General features: G+C 40.1%; 1 long non-coding RNA gene across 1 annotated transcript; it reads left to right on the top strand.

Moving 5' to 3' along the window:
• The first annotated feature begins 353 nt into the window (after positions 1-353).
• LOC109312676 lies at positions 354-4,364 on the top strand. Its single transcript, XR_002101888.1, has 3 exons — positions 354-390; positions 1,122-1,214; positions 2,144-4,364. It is a non-coding gene; the product is annotated as an uncharacterized LOC109312676 (long non-coding RNA).
• The last annotated feature ends 797 nt before the right edge of the window (positions 4,365-5,161 follow it).

Here is a 5,161-nt window from a genome sequence, read left to right as displayed (position 1 = left end):
TGTCAGGAGTGATGTTTGATGAGCATATGCCAAAGAATGTTACGTTGTTTGTATGCATTCAGCTACAGACAGAAATACTTCTGCATAAGGTCAAATCACTGTGGGAGGAAACTTTACAAGGAGTGAGCTGCTTGGCATGTTGACTGCAGTGCTGAGTCCTTCATATTGTTTCTGCCCAGAGTCCCTAGTTCATGCCGAGCCTGTGCTGGGAACTCTAAAGAGAAAAGGGACTCACCCTGTCAGTGAAGATTGATTTATGCTGCAGGTTTAAGTGTACCTCTCGGTAAATGATTAGTAAGTTAGTCTGATTGCTGATGTGTCCATTTTTAATTCTTCAGTTTGGGCCAAAAACATGGAATCATTTTTCATTCATTTAAATTGAAATAATTGGTAAGTCAGCATCATCATAGCTTGGTGTTTCCCTATGTTCTTACATGTTTGCCCTAATAGTAATTAATCTTGATTTGGTTCTATTTCCAAGACTAGTTCAGTTCTTCCTTTACTATTATTTTACATTTCCAAGAGCCCTGAGGCTAGACTCTTTAAATATATTTTTCCTTTGTTTTCCCTTCCCTTTCGGAAACTGTATTGCTTAAAATGGTTGCAATATTTAAGCAAATAAGAGGGGGGTTTTTTGCTGGGGAACCTAACAAAAACTGGTCTTATTATGAGATGTACCACTCCTACCTCTCTCGGATGTTTAGGGTCTACCAGCAACAGCTTTCTGCTTTGCAACAGCTTTGTGTGGCTACTTGATCAGTTATAATAAAAGGAAGAGCTGGACCCAATAAAAGAAAGTTTAAATGCAAGTAGAAGGTAAAGTTAAACATTGTTCCTCTTAACCTTGTGGAATGTGGTAATGGTAATGCAGATATGCTGCTTTTTGCCTACACTTTGGGTTTCATTAGAGCGGTCCCTTTAACAGTAAGAAGTGCCACCATTAATTGGTACTCATGCAAGCTTTATAGGATACTGAGTTCCTGACAACCTCATGCTACGAGTTCATTAATTACAAGAATAGACATGCTGCCTCTGAGGCATGCCAGTGTGTCGCCTCCAGCTCTTCAATGGCGTATGTTTATGCAAACGTGAAGAATTCTGACACCCACTGTGCTTTGCAGGGTGAAAACGGAAATGACAGTAAATTTACAAGTGCTGTCGTCCACCGGTTATGCTAGAACATTTGACTTTCATCATATGCAAGAGGGACTACGGTAAGCATTAGAAATTCTGAGGTAACAACATCTATATTATACATTTCAAAGCTACCAGGGGAGGGAGGAATGGTATTACGCACACAGAGCAGTGAGGACTATTAGATTGTGGTATTGTCTCAAAAGAGAAGAGGCTGTGTAAGGCACAATTGTTTTGGTTCAATTAGAATTAGACAGCATTAAATGCTTTAGACTATGCTGGAGAAAAGCATCTGAGTGGACACAGCTTTTTTTACACTTCTATCTCCAGAGAGGTATTTTATGAACAACAAATAATAGGCAATGAGTCAAAAACTCAGCTGGCATAACTTTTGATACCTAAAACACACTTTTTTCCCCTGGATTAAAATTGGTGGCACACTTCAGTTTTAAACCCAAAAAAGGTGTGTGTCTGTATTATATACAACTTATACAGTGGTGCCCAACCTTTTGGCCGCAGGCGACCAGGGCTTGATCTTACTGTATGGAGCCAGACTGTCTGGGGCCCAATCCCCCTGTGCAGAGTCTGGAAGTTCAGCTGCAGGCAGCAGTGGCAGTGTTAATCGCCACTGCTACCCACTGTCAAATTTCTGGACCTGTGGAAGCCCCGCAGGCCAGTCCGATATTGAGAAAGTATCAGTTTTTGCAGCACACTTCCGCTGCTCTTGCGGCATATTAGTGTGCTGTGGCACATCTTTTAGGAATCACTGTACTGAATTCAATAGATGTACATCAGTTCACACAAAGAGAGAATATGGCTAAATTCTGTCATGTCTCCCAGTTGCAATGAGTCATCCTAATGAAATATAAACCCATTCTAGGTCAGTTTAATTTTTAAATGTAGTAGTTAATTTCCTAACTATTAGCACCAAGGCAACTATCTGTAACTTCTGAATGTCTGAAGTGTATTTATAGGTATAATGAAAATACTCCCTTCTTTCTCCCCAAAGGTTTAGTCTCACTTGCTTCTTAACATCAGTTCATCTTTAGATCCTGTGGAAACAACACCAAAACCAAACATGAAACAGAAATGAGCTCACACCATCTGCAGAGACTTCTTTTTGGGACATGAAGTGTTTAGCTAAGGAAGATCCCCAACAGGGCAGCAAGAGTTCAAATAAAATTCTTCTGTAATGAATGTATTGTAAGGGTGTTAACAGTGATACAAAATGCTGCACTAACTGGTACTTTTTCCAGAACTGATTACAAAGAGATTTCTAAAATAGAAATGAGCTTCATGAACAGATGTTAGACTTTAAACACTTGGCTGAAACAAAAAGCTTTATACAGAAACTGCAGAACAAGTTCAGGAGATGTTTATTAAGATGTTAAATGTAGTAGTAGCAATATTTCCAAAAGTGGCATTCTGTTCATTATGCATACAGTGAACTTCTTGATAATATAGCCATACATAAATTAACATAATAATAAAGACAATTGATACCTTCATACTTAGCACTTAATCGATTGGTGGCAGTGGAGATGCCAGCTGAACTGGTATCAAACATTGTCATAACATAAATAATGAGTCTTCACAGTATGTTTGTAAAGTTAGTCAGCAAGTCTTATTATTTCCCAGTGATATAATGGAAAGCATAAAATTAAGTGACTTGTCCAAAGGAACATAAAGAATTGGTATGAGAGTTCGGAGTAGAAGTTAGACATCAGCAGGAAGAAGTTTGTACAGGAGGATGATATATGAGTGTGGCTTGTTGCTGAACTCTGACAGCACTGAGATACAACAAATAACACTAATTTTGGAAAATCAGTGGTCCTCTCCTCTTCCAGAATGCTACAAGTTTAGGACATAAGATTTTTTTGTTGGCGGTCTTCAGCCTGTGAAAAAGAAGTCAGAAGCTGTACTGATCAGTGAAATAAGTTGATTGGCAAGGCCAGATTTCTCCCTTGACTAAAGCAGAGCTATAGATACTTCGTATTTTCTTTCATCGTCCGATCTCATGGAGTCTTTGACACTTAAGTTTGGATCAACGAGTCCCTGAAGCCTCCTGATATTGGTAGTTATAATTTCTTGTTTAAACTGTCTGCTAGAATATTGTCCTTGCCAGGAAAACAAAGGGTGAAGGCCTGAGCTGACACTGAATACTTTGTTCCTTTTATCTGATGTTCTCCTCCAAAGTGGATGAGACTGAGTTTTCACAGTCAATTAATGCACTACAAAAGATTTCTCCATGATTTGTCTGCCAAGACCTGTCTTGCTGTAGGATGTAGGAGAGCTGTGAAAGTAAATTAAATTGCCCTCTGGCCCAAAATAAATATTTTGTGTAAAGGTTTGGCTTTTTGGATATCTGAAGTTCTTGGATAATACAGTGGTCCAGAGGCTTGCCTCAGAAGGCTATTTTAGAAATATAAGTTATATCAGAGCTGATAGAAAAGAGAAAGGATGAATGGCACCCTTGCAGGCATTCTCAAAGTTTATGTATGCTACCCTTTTTGACCCTAGCAACTAGCCAAATTTAGTTTCTTAAAGGTTATTCCAATAAGGAGGACAACTTGGTGGTGGAACGTGGTATCTTTAATGCAATCCCGTTCATTTGCAAAACTGTACAAAGTCCTGCTTCCTGGAATGCATGAGGAATTTACCAGGACCAAGTTTCCTTGCTCACAGCTCCAAGGCTTTATCAGCTAAAATCTGACCTGACTTAAGACTTTCCTCTGAGCTAAAGGACAGAGCTGGTTCAGCTTTTTTCTCAGCTGTTTCTGAGTTGTTTGCCTGTTTCTGCTCCTGTACTGCCTCACACCCACCTCTACTCACCCAGCACCGGAGTCAGCAAAGTGTATCTGCTCACACCACATACATTCTTAAACAGCCTTATGTTTACTATTGTTCTGGGCAGAAATGTATGTTTAATTCTGTCTCGTGACTATCCAAGGAAAAGAGCAGGAGTCAGACCTACCTATTTCAATGTGCTTTGACCCAGCCTATAACATACATAACAGAGGGGGCTTGAATCTTCTGAAGCATGATCACAGTGATGTCATGTTGCCATGCAGAGGGCAGTGTGCAATTTTTAATGAAGCTTGGAAAAGATCACATTTAAAAATCTGGGAAACAATGCCATACAAATACAGGGAGCCATACTTCTCATGAAGCACCTGATGCCCCTTTATAACTTAGACTGAATAAAGAGCATTGATGTCTGGATTGCAAATTCCCAAGTAGTAACAGTGTGCTTGATAATCAGAAGAACAGCTGTTAGAAACTCCAGCTATGCCCAATGGTTACAGGCAGGGTAAACTGTAACTTTTTTTTCTAGGATTAGGGAATGCAGGATGAATATCTTCCTGCTAAGTGGCCCTCATAGGTACCAGAGAATGAGCATACTGCTCTGTAAACATCTTTCCAGCATTTAATGTATTTTACTTCAACCCAGCCTCCTTCCAGGGATCAGTTCTCCCATGTATAATAGCCTAAACAATGGGAGAGGCTGTAGCCAAAATAATGAATGCCAGAAGAACCTGACCTCCTTCAAATTAAAGACAGGCACTATGTTAACCGACAGATAATGCAACAGCTCTAAAACAATGGAGTTGCTGGGTAAGCATTCCTCTCCCTACATGAATTAGAAGCTGTGGGGTCTCTGAAGCAGACGGGTGGCTTTTGAGAGCAGGGAGGATAGTTTTCCATGGTCCCTTAGGTTTAAGTAATAATAATAAAAAAAAACACTCCCAAAATATTAGCTCTTTAATAGGAGCAAGGTAGATAAAGTGCCAAACTCACTGGGCGCATCTACACATGCCCCTGACCACACAGTTGGTACTGTGCAGTTGTTTAGTTCTTGGTAAAACAAGTACTAATTCACTGCACAGTACCTGCTGGTACTGCGCAGTCCTGGAAGCACATGGGTCATTTTCAACCCTACTGTGCAGTAGCAGCAGTGTCACAGTTAGTGCCTGTCAATGCTACGTTGCCATAGCAATGAGTTACATCACTGTAGCTCACTGATACA

The sequence above is a fragment of the Crocodylus porosus genome, unplaced genomic scaffold (assembly GCF_001723895.1).
Source record: "Crocodylus porosus isolate Cpor-Errol unplaced genomic scaffold, CroPor_comp1, whole genome shotgun sequence".
NCBI lineage: Eukaryota > Metazoa > Chordata > Crocodylia > Crocodylidae > Crocodylus > Crocodylus porosus.
The sequence above is the reverse complement of the archived record's forward strand: the minus strand, read 5'-3'. Positions and strand labels throughout refer to the sequence as shown.